The following is a 17,323-nucleotide window of genomic DNA, read 5'->3' as shown; positions in this document are numbered from 1 at the left end:
CAGCCAATCTCACCTCAGCCAACCAGTCAGAGATCCTGAACCCCAGTATGGCAGAGCAGACATTCAGCAACATTATGTGATGATCAAATATGAATGATTCAACTCTTCTCAGTAACACAACAATCCAAGATTAATACAAAGAATTCACAATGGAAAATGTTATCAACAGAAAAAGATGGACTCATTGCAGATCAAAGCATATTTTTTAAACTTACTTTATTCTTTATTTTTTATTCTTACTTTGTTGTTTTATTTCTTTTTGATCTATTTCTTCTTTCACAGCTGTGACTAATGTTTTACATGATAGCCTATGCATAATCTACATCAAATTGTCTACCATATTAGGAAAGAGGGGGAGGGAGGAAGGGAAAAAATTTGGAAGTCAAAATCTGGTAAAAAAAAAAATTTAATGCTAAAAATTATCTAGACATGTAATTGTGGGGAAAATAAAATATTGTTTAAAAGATGTTTTTAAAATCATCTTGGCTCCTCTGTGGATATTGACACAGCCAATAAGTGATGGAGATATAATTCGAATGCAGATTTGTTTGTTTTTTTTTTACTCCAAATCTAATCCTCTTTCTGCTGTACTATAATTGCCTCACTATACCACCCTGAGAGGTGCTCAAATCTCAATGGAAATCAGTCAAGCCTATGATTTGAATTTTACTTTTGCTTCTTGACTCACCCACAAAATGCAGATCTTATTTGTCATGACTGAGAATGCTCACAACAATCTGTTTTTATTCTTCAGGAAAGGGAAACATCTTGATCTCCCCAAGCGAAGGCTAATTTGGGCATTCTACAAGCTGGTGCACAAACTGATTAATGTGACCTGAGGCCACCAATTCTTCTTACACAACTCAACAGTCAAACACTGTACTTTCTGTGATCCGGTTATTGTCTTTTTAAAAAGAAAGAACTCGGTGTTTTAGTTCAAATAGTCAGTGCTTGGTGACAGGTTTTTTTTCTTTTCATTTTTTTGCTTCTTCAGTTCCATTATAACCAGGTGCTTCCTTCAAAAACTAGATGAGAAAAAAAGAAGCGATTTTTGGGAGTCCCTGAGAGGGTAGTGAAGATTTCACAGAATTCCCTGGATATCTGGGACTTCAACCAAATGAAACATCACTTTATCCAGGTTCAATTTGGTGAAATCATTGACATTCTAGTTTAATTCCAAGTCAGGCATTTTTTAAAAAACAATAAGATTCTGTTTCAGTTGGAATTTGGGCATCAGGCATTTGTCACTACTGATTTCCCAGGAAGCCTACAAAATTCCTGAAAGGGAAAGGAAAATATGCATTTATTAAATATCTACTACATTCCAGGCACTATGCTAAGCACTTTGCAAATACTATCTCATTTGATCTTCTTAAAACAGTAAGTAAACCAGAAACCATTATGAATTCAAGGCTGTCATCAATAATAACCCTAACGCTATATTTACCATAATAGTCAAAACACTGGCCACATTCAAACATGAGCCTCACCCTAAACTACCTATCTCACAGGCTTACTTTAACCTCAATTAAAATGATAACCATAAAGTATTTTGAACACTTTCTAAATTTATTACTGATATCCCTAAAGCATGTTTTATATTCCCCATCAGAATATAAACTCCTTGTATGCAAAACTATCTTACTTGATTATATACTTTATAGAAAGCATTTGATAATTGCTTTGTCTATCTAAAATGAAATCTCTTTGGAAGGAAAAAAGATAGGTTAATAACCCGTGATTTTATTGGTGCAAAAACTTAGAGATCTACTATAACTTAGTAGATAAGCCTTAGCTGTTAGAGTCCAAGAAAGGTAATTACTCATCCATGATCACTCAGCTAGAAAGTGTTAAAGGTGATATTTGAACCCTCAGTTTTCTGATTCCAAGTCAATTCTGCTAGCCACCGTTGGGCTGCTTATCTCCAAAGACAGAATATAATTTTCAAATTATCTTTTTCTTGACCTCTCTGGAGATGGGCTCCCTGCCATGAGGGTAGGCATATTCATAATAAAGGGAATTGATGTGGGACCAGTGGTGGGACCATTCATCATACTGCAGGACTTCAAGGAGGAAATGAGTTGCAAAGAAATGAACACAACAGACAGGTAACAGTGGGTCAAGAAGTTAATCAGTGAAAGGAAAGCTAGAACTGGAAAAGAAACTAGAAGAGACAGCAGGATTCAGAATAAAGTTTTTTTTTCAAGATAGTAGAAATATGTGTGTCTGTGGAGAGGAAAAAACCAGAAATGCTGGAGAAAACTAATAAATACAAGAGAGCTTAGGAAGGCAAGGTCTTAGAAGTGGAGGCAGGAGGTGAAAAAGGAACATAGAATGACTCATCTTGGAGAATAAAATAATTTAATAGAATTCACTATAATATAGTAAGGAGAAAGACACTCAAATCAAAGACATAAGGATTTAAATCTCAGCTCTTCCATTTATTAGTTATATGATCTTGGTCAAGTCACTAAGTCTCCGTGTCTATTTTCTCATCACTAAAATTAGAATAATAATGTGTGCTTCGCAGGCTTACTGCAAAGAAATATATTTCACAAACCTTAAAGCCCTGAATAAATGCAAGTTGTTATTCCCTCTTCCTCTGAGACCTAGGAAAGGATGAAAGGAGGTCTAGAAACACATACACTGAAGCAGCAAGCATGATATTAGATGAAAGACTCATGATATATGGCTCTGATGTTTTCAGGAAAGTTGGAGAATCAAATACCAAGAAATGGACCAGTGACTGAGGACTTGAAATAACTGAAGAAGGTGGTTTAAACTGAACATTATTTTGAGAATTCTGAAGTTTCAATAAGAGAAGAATAAAAGGACTGATGGTCAAAAGAGGCTGAATTAAAGTTATGTTAATTTTTATAGCCTCCATATATTCATCAATACTCTGGGCTCTAGGGGCAGGAATAGAAAAGGTAGACAATGAAAACATTCAAGACTGGAGATGGGTACAGTGAACCCACTTCTAGGTCAGGAAGGTGAGGGCATCTGGGCTATCATTAAGGGCAGCATTAAATTAGATGAATATGGAAGTATAATCTAAAGGGAGCTCTGGTTAGAAATCCCAATAAGAGCAAAGAGCCAGTTGAGTAAATGTGGAGGAATGAAAGAAGTGGCAGTTAAAGAACAGGTTTTAACAGATAACGATCAAGGAGAATGAACACCAAAATCCAAAATGGATCAATGTACCCTATAGCAGGTCACAGGTACAGTGAGGTTAGGTATATATTTGTGAGAGTCAATAAGGATAAGAAGCTATTAAGTGAGTAGGTAGGGCACGAATACAGAAGTCATAAAATCTGGTAACACAGATGAAATAGAGAAGAAAAGGATGCTCTGAGTACTCCTAGACTCTTTCTTGCCCACAGATAAAATAGAGAGGAAAAGGATGCTCTGAGTACTCCTAGATTCTTTCTTGCCCACAGATAAAATAGAGAGGAAAAGGATGCTCTGAGTACTCCTAGATTCTTTCTTGCCCACAGATGAAATAGAGAAGAAATGGATGCTCTGAGTACTCCTAGATTCTTTCTTGCCCACAGATGAAATAGAGAAGAAAAGGATGCTCTGGGTACTCCTAGATTCTTTCTTGCCCACAGATAAAATAGAGAGGAAAAGGATGATCTGAGCACTCCTAGATTCTTTCTTGCCCACAGATGAAATAGAGAAGAAAAGGATGCTCTGAGTACTCCTAGATACTTTCTGGCCTACAGATGAAATAGAGAAGAAAAGGATGCTCTGAGTACTCCTAGATACTTTCTGGCCTACAGATGAAATAGAGAAGAAAAGGATGCTCTGAGTACTCCTAGACTCTTTCTTGCCCACAGATGAAGTAGAGAAGAAAAGAATGCTCTGAGTACTCCTAGATACTTTCTGGCCTACAGATGAAATAGAGAAGAAAAGGATGCTCTGAGTACTCCTAGATTCTTTCTTGCCCACAGATGAAATAGAGAAGAAAAGGATGCTCTGAGTACTCCTAGATTCTTTCTTGCCCACAGATGAAATAGAGAAGAAAAGGATGCTCTGAGTACTCCTAGATTCTTTCTTGCCCACAGATGAAATAGAGAGGAAAAGGATGATCTGAGCACTCCTAGATTCTTTCTTGCCCACAGATGAAATAGAGAAGAAAAGGATGCTCTGAGTACTCCTAGATACTTTCTGGCCTACAGATGAAATAGAGAAGAAAAGGATGCTCTGAGTACTCCTAGATACTTTCTGGCCTACAGATGAAATAGAGAAGAAAAGGATGCTCTGAGTACTCCTAGACTCTTTCTTGCCCACAGATGAAGTAGAGAAGAAAAGAATGCTCTGAGTACTCCTAGATACTTTCTGGCCTACAGATGAAATAGAGAAGAAAAGGATGCTCTGAGTACTTCTAGACTCTTTCTTGCCCACAGATGAAATAGAGAAGAAAAGGATGCTCTGAGTACTTCTAGACTCTTTCTTGCCCACAGATAAAATAGAGAGGAAAAGAATGCTCTGAGTACTCCTAGATTCTTTCTTGCCCACAGATGAAATAGAGAAGAAAAGGATGCTCTGAGTACTTCTAGACTCTTTCTTGCCCACAGATGAAGTAGAGAAGAAAAGGATGCTCTGAGTACTCCTAGATTCTTTCTTGCCCACAGATAAAATAGAGAGGAAAAGGATGATCTGAGCACTCCTAGATTCTTTCTTGCCCACAGATGAAATAGAGAAGAAAAGGATGCTCTGAGTACTCCTAGGCTCTTATTCCTAGAAAAACAGTCTGACTGATGAGTAAATGGAAGATTATATTTTAAAAGTAAGTTTGGCTGGTATTAAAAGAGAGTGAAATAGAAAGAGTCTTGGCTAGATGGACCATTCCTGAGTGCTTGTTTCTTTGGTGGTACTATGAAAAGAAAAGAAAATCTGTGAAATTCTTTTCCTGACTTTTTCACCCCTTTCACCCTGGTCTTGAATTAGAACTTGAGTTGCATTAAAAATTCTTAGGTTGAATGTTATGATCAACAAAGGGTGAGAAGTTCAGCAAGGGTCCTTGGTTCAAATCTTAATGAGTCATTTACTCTGTCTATATATTTTTTTAACTTCAGTCCTTTGCCTTCTTAGGACCTCTGTCCACTCAGCTGTAAAATTGACTTGAGTAGAACTGTATCTCCCCCTCGAAAAAGGTAGGTTCTGCCTCTGAGCAGAGCCCCAGAGCCAGTTTCTATGGGGAAATTTATTGCCCCAAAAGAAATCAACAGTGATTTCCCATAGACTCCCTTCTGCAGTGTCAATATAATCTCAAGCTTTTGACAGCAAAACTATTTCAGTTTAAGGCTCTGGAGGCTCCCGTGGCAATGTCTGAGTCTTATTAAAATGATGTCAGTGAATGTTATGTTACACAGCTAGCTCCCATCACAACCCCTAAGCGAGGGAGCTATCACTCTAATCTCCATGGTAGCAGGACACTGCTTTATTATGTGGACTCCTCCATGGTCCTTGAGCCATTCCAGCTTGAGAACTACAGTTTATCCTATTTGAAAGACACCAAACTGCCCACAGGAGTGTGTTCTCAACTTATACTTTTGAAGATCCAGATTCAGCATGTCCTACTCTTGCCAATTACTAAAAGTGGGGTAACTCTAGCTTCCTCCTCAGCAATATTAAGGGATGCCCTTATTTATCTGAGATGATCAGGGTGAGGATGAAAGAAGAAAATTGTGCAAAAAATACTTTGTTAAATACAAATCACTGTCCAAATTAGGTTGTGTATTCTTATTACTTATTATTTATTTAATTGTTTATTATTTATTGTTAATTTATTAATTATTATTATTAAATCCACTGACTCAATCTTCAGGCTGACAACCTAAGGCTAAACTATAACTAGCCATGTTTAGAGAAAAGCAGTCCTGAACCCCAACAAATTGGCAAAAGCAGCAGGGAGGGAGGGGAAGGAGAGGAGGATAGAAGCAGGAGATGCTCTCACAAGACACTATGAGATGGGTAACTACTGGGTTACTAGGTAAGTGACTAAAGTCTGTCCTGTAGGTCATGGGATTCACAAAAATAGCCATGTCCTGAGGTTGCATGGATCAGAGAAAGGATTTACTCTGCTAGACTCTTTATATTCAGTAGACTCTCTGGACTTAGATTCTCCATCCTCTCCCAGGACTCAAGAAATATAAATTCATGGAAAATAACTGCAGTAGGGCTTGGAGTTTGAGTGGAACTACGAAGATCAAAGCACTATTCATGATTTTCCTTCTCATCTATAACAGCTTCTAAAAGCAACCTAGCCACCAGCATCAAGCCACTAGCCACCTTCTTCTTCTCTCTATTCATTACCTCTCTATACTCACATGGCATGCTACATTTTTGGGAAGAATGGTATCCTTTACATCCCCATACTTTTGTAATATTTTCCCATTTATTTCTTCAGTTCTTAGTCTTTCCCCTCTCTACTCCACCTTTCTCTCAGCTGCCATGATCATCTTTCCAAAGTACAAGTTCACAGTGACTACATCACTCCCCCATTCAAAAAGCTTCAGTGACTCCCTATTGAATCTAGAATGAAGTACAAACTCCTTAACTTGGTACTTGAAGTCCCTCACAATCTGGCTTTAAACTGCTTTCAAGTCTCACTTCATTCTTTTAATTATTTCTTCCACTTTCTAGCCAAACTGAACTGATACCTGTCCAATCTGATTTCTCCCACCTCCAAGAATTCACAGGTTCTTCCTATCCCTACCTAGAATGTTCTCAGCTCCCTCACTCCCCCATCATCATCTCTGCCTGCTAAAAACTTTCTCTTCCTTATAAAAATACCCCAACTGAAAATAAGCTCTTTCTTCAAGAGCACTCATAAATCTTGGCCTGGACTTTTTTTATTCACTGTTAGGACACTCTACTTTATATCATCTGTAGTTGAGCAAACATCTAACCAGAAAATATGACACCTGAGAATAGGGTATGAGTGCCTTTTTTCTCTTTGCCTTTCCACATCTAGCAGATAGCAGGAGATTAATAAATGCATGTCATTGAACTGAATGAGAGTGATATGTTCCAATTGATGTTGGAGGAATATAAAAATAGACCTTATAAAAGTTCCCATGATTATTTGCCAAAAAAGAAAACTCTATGGGACTCGTTAAGCACTTTGGATTTGGGCCTATAATACAGAAAGAGTGGGATGTTCCTAGCCATTTTGAGTGTTTTCATCACTTAATCACTTAATCAACAAGTATTATCAAATATCTGCAATAGATTTCCCTCAATACTAGGGAGAGTGATACAAATATAAATAATCACAATCATAATAGCAGACATTTATATAGCATTTTAAGGCTTACAAAACAGTTTTTAGACCTGACTTTCTTTGAGTCTCACAACAACCCATGGAATAGCTACTTTTTAAAACCCCACTTTATAAAGGAAGAAATTTAGGGGCAGAGAGTTAAATGAATTTCTTGTTCAAGGTCATACAGATGGTACATTCTTGAGAAAGAATTCAAATCCAGGCTTCTCTAAGTCTACTCTCCTATAACTATATAAGTATTAGAAAGAGTTTTACTTATTTCAAGAGCTTACAATATAATTGAGAACTAACATATACAGAGAGAAACAATGCAAGACAGCATATAACTAAATGCTAGCTTGTATGCTAAGAAATGTCTAGGAGTTCAGAAGAAAAGATCAATCTTGGGACATTCCATAAAGGAAATGGGCCTTGCTAGCTGGGAGGATAGGAAGGATTTGGATAAGCAATGTAATATAGGTTAAAAAACACTGAAATTGGAGTCAAAGAATTTAGATTTCAGTCTTGACCCTTGGACCTACTTCTAGTGAGTTATTTCATCTTCCCAGGAATCTGGTTTCTCCACCTATAAATAAAAAATACCCTTTAAGGTACCTTCTAAATCTAGCATTATCAACCTATAAAGTCACTTAATCTTCCTAGGTTCTATTTTCCTTTCCTGTAAAATGAGGTGGATGAAACCTTGGACCTCTCAGGTCAATTAAGTAATCTATAAAAGCATTAAGGAGATTCTAGAAAGATACAAGATTAGAACCTTAAGAAGATAAGGAGAAGGTAGTTGGCAAGACAATACAAATTAAGGAAGAGAAAATAATTGGAACAGTTAGAAGACAAAGCAAATTGATACAGGGGATTGGTATGTGAAGCAAATTGATGAAAGAGAAAGGTAGTTGGGACAAATTGTTGAGATTAAGGGAAGGAAGTTGAGTAGGGCTATCAAATTATTAAGATATAACTGTTATCTGTGTTCCAAGTACTGTCTAATCTCCCTCCTGAAACAGGTGAAGGGACTCCTCCAGATTCAAGTTCTTTAGGAAGAATTAGGGTTCCTAAAGGAAACAGTAGGGAGACTTCAATGCAAGTGGAGAAAAGGGATCTAAAGTGAAAGAAGGGAGACTTGACCCTTGTCAGGATGTTAAAGAGTGGAAGAGTATTATTTCAAAGATAATAGAAGATTTTTTTGAAGAGAAAGCTGAATGCTCTGAGGAAAGGGGAATTACTTGTCCTCCAAAGAATGATACACTAGAGTAATAGAAAATATCAGAGGAAAGATCATCCAGAGAGCCTGGGAGCCATTAAAGAAAAATATCAGCAAATGACAATTTCCTGCTCAAGGGTAATGAGGCAGCTACCTTTCAAATCTATGAAAGCAAAAGAACCTCCCAAAACTTCAAAATGGATGACAACTGTCCATTTTTGAGGATTTACATGGGCACAAAAAAGGAACTACCAAAAAGAAATTTTAAAACACTATCAAGTTTTTCAGTGTTGACAAAAAACCTTAAGAAAAATGGGAACATATCTTATATTTTTCTCACTATTTTTTAATTGAAGGATAAAAAAAATCATTCTCAAATAATCTGTCAAAAAAGTAGTTTCTAAGAATATTATGTGGATCTCTAGACCATGGATTAAAATATAATGAGGCTGACTCCTGGACAAAGATAATAAGTCAAGACTAATAAAAATGTATTTTCCAAGTATCTTTAAAGAGCTTTAAAATTAAGCCCTCAAAAATAATGGGAGACTACCTATGGACATCTCCTAAGTTAGAAATCTATAGAGAAGCTACAAAGAAGGAAAAAGAATAACAAGACACCTAGAAGTTCAGAGGAGAACAAATCTAAGATTTATGACCACATAAATACCACAGCTTCAAATGTTCATATATGAATGCTCAAAGTTTAAGCAATAAACAAGTGGTCCTAATGCAGTGGCAAATTTGCTCTCAAAGGTATCACTGAAACTTGAAAGGATAAAACCCATGACTAGACCTGGACTCTGTATGAGAAATACCTTATACAAAAAAAAAAAAAAAAAAAAAAAGAAAAGAAAAGAAAAGAAAAAAAAAACCAGAGAATAAATAATATATTTTATTTTATATTATTTTATATTAAGAAGATATCCTCATATAAAGAAATCCAAGGATCAGAGCGGGGAAGCAAGACAGAGAATAGTTGGGTAAAGAACAAAGGGGAAAAAATGTCATTGTTATTGAAGTATAAATCACTTGGACAGAATTAAAAGAATTTGTGAAATACAAATCTGACATGATATGGTCTTTTTAGGGATTTCAATTATCCAAATATGTCCTGAAAATCTTTCAATGCAAAACCCAAAGCAGTTTATTATAACTTCTTTACTTGTCTTAGAAATGATTATATCCTTCAAAAGATGGAAGACTCCACAAAGGAAAATTCTTTTCTGGATATGATTCTCATTAACACCAAGGAACTGGAACTTGAGTGGAAATGATGCTGGGAACATTATAAGGTGATATTGGGAAGAAGGGAACAAGAGTATGAAGAAGAGAAAATCTGAACATAATCTAACATGCATTCTAAATTGTGAGAAAGCAGATTACCATACATTTTACATGTGTTACAATATAGTCTAGGTACAATACATGTGTGCGAATATCACTTTCTTTTTGCACAATAAACATTAGAATCCGAAGGTACATGCAACCTGGGCAGACAGATATTAGTGCTAACAATTTTCATTCCCCTCCCAGTGTTTCTTCTCTGGGTGCAGTTACCTCTGTCCATCATTGATCAACTGGAAGTGAGTTGGATCTTCTTTATGTTGAAGATTTCCACTTCCATCAGAATACATCCTCATACAGTATTGTTGTTGAAATGTACAGTGATCTTCTGGTTCTGCTCATTTCACTCAGCATCAGTTGATTTAAGTCTCTCCAGGCCTCTCTGTATTCCTCCTGCTGGTCATTTCTTACCGAGCAATAATATTCCATAACCTTCATATACCACAATTTACCCAACCATTCTCCAACTGATGGACATCCATTCATCCTCCAGTTTCTAGCTACAACAAAAAGAGCTGCCACAAACATTTTGGCATATATAGGTCTCTTTCCGCTCTTTAGTATTTCTTTGGGATATAATCCCAGTAGTAGCGCTGCTGGGTCAAAGGGTATGCACAGTTTGATAACTTTTTGGGCATAATTCCAGATTGCTGAGAAAGCAGATTTCAAAGGGTTCAGAAGATAGACAAGCAGAATCTCATGGACTAAAACACATCAAGGGAAGTTAGCCCAAGAACAATGGAAGATGCTCAAGCTTTAAAATCTGAAGACACAAAGGGAAATTATTCCTATATGGAGGGGGGAAATGAGATTTGTGGATCTATAGAGGACACAACAACAAAATTAGATTTTAAAAAGAAACATTCAGCAGGTGAAAACAAGATTGTAAAAGGGAGACTTCCTGAAAATATAAAGCTCTGACTAGACTTTCAGGAAGTCTTTCTATATGCTGACCTTAAACAACAAGGAAACTTTCTTGCTTCATTTTCCCAAAGAGCCTTGAAACTGGAATCCATACTTTGTGTGACTTAGTCTTCTCTCCTTCAAACTTAGTGATCTTGATATATTTAGCCTTTCTTCACACATTTTAGCTTCCAACCTTCTAGTGATTTTTGTCTCCTGACTTTTTATCTCCTGTGTAATCCACATATGTAGAAATGTAAACTAAATGCCATAATTAAATGAGGACCTTCCCATGCAAAGATCCTATTCCTTTTTTTGGCCCTACTTCCCTCCCCCAATATAACAAGAAAGAAAAATATCCTTTTTGTTCTTAACTTGCCTCCAAGTTCTGCTCATTCTGCTTTTAATCATAATAATTGGCATTTAAATAGTCCTTTAAGGTTTACAAAGTACTTTACAAATATTATCTCATTTGATCCTCATAAGAACCTTGGGAGTTGGCGCTATTATTATTCCCATTTTATATGTGAAGAAACTGAGACAGACAGAGGCTTTCACAGAGGTGTCTTGCCCAGGGTCACCAGTTAGAGAGTGTTTGGGCAGAATTTGGACTCAGGCATTCCTGTCCAAATTCCTGGCCCAAGGTCCTATTCTATCTATTGCTCCTTAGAAATCTTAAACCAATAATTCATGGAACATATGTCAAATAAGTATTACTGTTGATCCTGCTCTGACTTTAGTCACTTAAATTAAAATTAAATCAAACTAGTAACTTAATTTCCCCCCTTTTTCTTGTGATTTGTTTCTTCCTAATAACCTATTCTGCCTTCTTCCTGAATTCCTGTCTCCTCCACATCTTCCACCAGACCTCCTCAAAGCTGTCCATATACCATGTGGACTTCTGTGGATTGTCTGACCTACAGCTTGCCTGGATAGTCACCTTCAATCCTGGATTTGGCTAATGATTCCTAAATCCTTCTGGTTTACCTTTTCCCCTGTGGCCTGTTCGCCTTGTACAGCACTTGGTTTTCTGACCCACCCACCTAGGTATCTGTCCCTAGTTTTATGCTCATATTCTGACACAGAGCCTTTAACCAAACTTTGCCCTAATTTGACTCTCCATCTCACAGCGGGGAAGATGTGGCTATTCTATACTGCCTTGTTCAGGGATAGTTTCATTGGTATTAATGTGTTAAACTACACAGTATAAACAAAGAATAAGGCAATATATAGGAAGATGTTGTTTATATGGTACAGATAAGGGAGCTCGAGAGGTATTAGATCTCCAAATTGGTTCAGATATAGTCCTGCTAGGAAATGACCTTGAAATGGAAGCTTTAAGGAAAAAAGAACAGGGCTGAATTAGCCACAAAGGTTGAACTGTGCCCTAAGCATATAAGGTGCCCTTGAAGGCTCAGGGGAAGGGGAAGGGAGGGATCCAAGGTTGGAAAGCCTGGGATCAATAGAAGGCTCTGTCTATTCCAGCCACATGTTGCTCAAAGCTTATGTTGACTCAGAAGCTCACATGGTATTTACTTAAAGAGTGCTATTTTGGGACTCCTGGAAAAGCCAGAAGAAATCAAAATTACAAAATAATCTTAGGTAGGTCTGAAGAGCTGGACTCTAGTAAGCACTAAATCATACAAAATCCCATCTCTCTTCTCTTCCCCTGGCCAGGGACTGCAAAGAAAAACCAAGGACTGGGGAAACTCTAATGGCCTTAGTGCATAAACAAACATCTCACAATTTAAAATCCTGCTGTCTGGAAACCGTACTGTGCTTTCTTTTCATTTCCCTGCTCTTATCACCAGCGCACCAATATCCCCTAAGCCACTTGGGGCTAGTTTGAATGAGATTAAGATGTACAATGTCCACATTCCAGGAAAGAACATCCATTAGTCTGTGGCAATATAGGAGTCTCCACTTAGAAAAAAATCTCCTTTTTCTGAAAAATTCTTGGTAGAGGAGAAAAAAAAATTCCTAGTATCTGACATTTCATATTCAGGACAACTTACAAGAAGAGATAGTAGGGAGAGAATGAGCGAGTGGGGTGTGAGCCCATTTTGTAAGGCTGGATGGGCAGCTTAGTCTAAGACTAGCAGCAGTGTGCTACCTTCCTGCCCATTGAGAGGATTTCTTTGTTATCAAATAAATTGAACATTAAATAAAATGGACAGTTAGGTGGACTAGCCTGTGTAACTGGGAGTTTGTTGCTCTCTCTGCCTGTATCCCAAATAGGACAAGCCTCTTTCAATTAGGTATTGTCTGTGAAAGCCATCACTGAGGAACCAGTTTGTTCATCACAGGAGGACCGGGAGCCACCCAACCAATAGCAATTGTAGCCTAATCTAAATATTGCTCTGAATATAGCTTCTAGCCACAACTCTTAGGGACCATTTCCAGTTCTTGGACATACAATTTTCCAGTTTGAAAGATTGATAACAGAAAGGCTAATCTCAATTTTCTGTCATCTTTCAACTAAAAAAATTTTTTTCTCTAGACTTGTAATTTGATTTTTATAGGCAATTCTCAGCAAGGAAATGATAGCTAATGGAGATGAGCACCTATTCTGCAATTTATTGAGAGTTATCTGGGTAACTAGTAAGAACTTAGCTAGGTAATCCACCCATGGTATGTCAGAAGTAGAACTTGAGCCCATTCTTCTGGAGACCAGTTCTAGCCATTAGATATGGCAGTATCTAAGTATCAATAATCATAATACCTGAAAATTTTCCATTATTCATTATTTTCTTGAAGGTTTTACAAGCTAAGACATCCACCACTCCTAATAAAAATCACACACTCATTGTGTGACTAATACCTTGAGTAGTTACTAACAAATAGTAGGGATTAGTTGATAACTACCTGAGAGAATGTGAAAATGTAATATACTATACATGACAGAGGATCTAAGGAAGGGATTGAGAAGCAGGGGATAAATATCTCTACTTCACAATTATTCCAGTTTATAGACCAATGAAGCAAACTGCAGGTTGGTCCAAAATAAAAGTCATAAAAAGATATGTATATCTTGTTTTATAAGTAAAAGAAGAAAATTCCATTTTTAAAAATGAATAGCCTAATAAAGGATCCAGCCTTCGGTCTAATACCATGCTCAATTTTATCAGCTTTGTTCTAGCTCCCCAAAGAAAATACAGGAACAATCTAAGGCCTTTACCCTTGGCTCCAAGCTCAAAGTAGGAATGACCTTCTTGGTCTCTGAGTCAATATGGTTCCCTGGGTACAGATATATGTTGTACTCACACAAACAAAATCACAAAGAATCTCAAAGGTATAAAGGAACTTGAAGGTTAATGTAATATTTGTTACTAATATCTTCTTGAGAAAGTCATAAAGGTTATGGGGTTGACTTGAAATCAGTTTTTGAGGGTTCAATTCCTTCCTTTCTCGTTTTAGGATTTAATGAATACAGGTTGCTCAAATGTTAGTCTAAAACATAGGTGAAAAGGAATCTCTTCTATAACATTCCTGACAAATGGTCATCTCCTCTTTTCTTGAAGACTTTTAGTGGGTAAAAGGGAATTTACTAAATCTCAAGGCAGACTATATTTCACTTTTAGACAATACCATTAATAATGTTTTTTCTTAAATCAGCCTTTCTGCAACTTTTATCCATTGTTCTTTGTATCACCCTCTATCTCATGACAATCTTTCAAATACTTGAAAATATATACCATGCCTCTCTTAAGTTTTCTCTTCTACAGATCAAATATCCTTCACTCTCTCAACTCTAAATATATGACCTCCACCCCTCAGCCTCCTAGTCAAACACCTTTATACATAAACTATTTTGTCTTTAACCTAAAATATAGTGTTCACAACTAAATATAAATCATTAATTATCTATCCTTTTTATTCAGTCACTATTCAATTATAGCACCTGCTTCCTTGTGAATTTAATCAATGAAAAGTATGTGGAAGGGAAAGGAATTTATAAATATATTAACAACCTACTAGGATATGACAAATAGAAGTACCTATGGATATCTAGTTCCACAAAGAGTAGTTCCTATTATTTTTAAATCTCCTCTGTATTTAAAATTCTCTATATACAGCCTTCCCCTACTGATTCTTTCTAGGTCCAGGGTTATGTCAAAGTTCCATGCTCTCCTCCCTAGACTATTCCAAAATAGCATCTTTTGCTTCTCATCGTCTATATAATGAGCTAGAAAAGTAAATTGCAAACCAGCCTAGTAATTTTTTTCAGGAAAACCTCAAATGGTGTCACAAAGAGTCAGCATGACTGAAACATCTCAACAACAAAAATTTGATATTTATGCACTTGAAGGTTATCATAGCATTCATTCCTCCTATTATCCCAGTTTCCCCCTCCCTCCTAGCCAATCAAAAAGCTTTCTGACCACTGATGGTTTGGGATGTTCCATCTACATTCCTACATAATCATTAGGTATCTAATATAAACTAGTAACTATTTCAAAGGAAAAAACAGTAATTCAATTAGATAATTCACTCCTAAAGTTCACAAAAGATAATTCTTTTCATTTTATGACCTACAAGATAGGGAGTACATAGGGGAATGTTGTTTAGAGATTCTTTTTTTCCTTCTGATGGATTCACAAACAAAAAAAAGTTGCTGGTTCATTGTTGTGAGGTAAACTGCTTCATCTCTCTGCTCTTCCAGGTAAATATTTGTGATTCTGTATTACTGATGACTTCTAACCTGGGACCAGAGATGGATACCCAACAGTTCAGCTCTTATGGGTAAGTTCTACAAAGAGAGATTCACAAAGATCTCGGTGATGAAAGCCTATTGGGAAAGTCCTGACTACACTAAATGCATCCCTGCATCCCTAATGGCTCTTTCCCCAGGGGTTAGAAAAACAACTGGATAAGGTGAAATGAACATTTTAGCGGCAACACACAGAGTCTTAATCTGTCTCTTAAATTGAGGGCTTTTAGCTGTAATTGAATGTCCCACTGTGTTTATTATGAAGAGGTAGAAAAGGTGCAACAGTTGTGGTTTAGGAGAGCCAGAGAGTAGAAGAGAAAGGAAGCTTTCCTTCAAAAATAGGCCATAATGGTCCCTTTGTATCCAAGGACTTGGAGAGTTATCTATTCATTGTAAAGGAAGACAATAATATATCCAGGGGCACTTAAGGAATAGACTGAGTCACAGTGGAAGCATTAACCATCATTTTTAGAACTCCTAGAGGACTGCTCAGGTGGCTGATGACTAGAAAAGAGTCTATCTTTAAAATGAGAAAAGAGGCAGCCCCAGAAATTATAAGCCCATCAACCTCACTCCTCAACCTAAAAAACCCCATTGGAACACATCATCAAAAAAAATCCATTTTCATGTTCACAGGGTATTGTAAGATTTTGTGAAGAAGTAATCCTTTCACCCTAATTGCTACTCAGCTTCCTTTAGCAATAGGGAGAGTTCAAGAGGGATAGAAACACACCTTCCTCTCCAAGAGAATTAAGAAGAGAATTCATGAGACGTGACAGGAGACCTCTGAAAGGAAGGTGTGATATAAGTACAGGATGCTCCTTTAGTTCCATTATTACTATTATTATTTCACTGAATTGTCTTTGAGAGATCATTCCACTTATTTAAGAAGGTACTCAGAATGTGGAAGTGAATTACTTTTCTATTTTTTTCTTAAGAAAATTGAACTCTTTGTATATACTTAGCTTTTTTTGGAGCAATGGAGTAAAAGGTGCCAGTAGACTTCCAGTATCCTATTCCTTTAAATAGAACCAACAAGGACATAGGGTACTCAACTATAAGCACTGTCGTTTGTCCTTCCTTTTCAAAGAGGGCCAATGGCATCATGATGTGATGGAAAATATAAATTGATTTGCCTATAAATTGGATTTAAGTGAGGCAGAGATGTCCAAAATTGTCAGCCTCACTCTCTCTTCCGGAACCATCAAGTCCAGTCCCAGGACAAGAGTCAAGACAGCTAGGACACAGTGGATGGCCTTAGTGTTTTCAATGTCTGAGCAGGATCTAAGCTCTGGTCACCTTCAGGGCCTCTGGTTTGTTGTTGTTTGCCCTTCCTTCTCCAATGGCATCAGCAGGGTGATATCCTGATTTGTAAGTGAATTGGATTTAAGTGAAACAGAGTTATGCAAAGTCTTTTTTTTTTAATTTATTTTTTGTTCTTAATGTATACATTGCTTTATGAACCATGTTGAGAGGGAAAAATTAAAACAAAAGGGAAAAAGCATGGGAGAGAAAAAAAAAACAGAAAAAAAGAAGTGAATACAGAATATGTTGGTTTACATTCAGTCTTCATAGTACTTTTTTGGATACAGATGGCATTTTCTGTCCAAAATCTACTGGGATTGCTTTGGATCATTGAACCACTGAGAAGAACCAAGTCTTTCATAGTTGATCATTGCACATTCTTGCTGTTATTGTGTACAAAGTATTCCTGGTTCTGCTTGTTTCACTCAGCATGAGTTTGTGTAAATCTTTCCAGGCCTTTTCAAAATCAGCCTGTTCATCATTTCTTATAGAACAATAATATTCCATCACCTTCATATACCACAGCGTATTCAGACATTCCCCAATTGACGGCCATCCATTCATTTTC

Source organism: Sminthopsis crassicaudata, chromosome 3, assembly GCF_048593235.1.
Source record: "Sminthopsis crassicaudata isolate SCR6 chromosome 3, ASM4859323v1, whole genome shotgun sequence".
Classification (NCBI taxonomy): domain Eukaryota; kingdom Metazoa; phylum Chordata; class Mammalia; order Dasyuromorphia; family Dasyuridae; genus Sminthopsis; species Sminthopsis crassicaudata.
The sequence above is the reverse complement of the archived record's forward strand: the minus strand, read 5'-3'. Positions refer to the sequence as shown.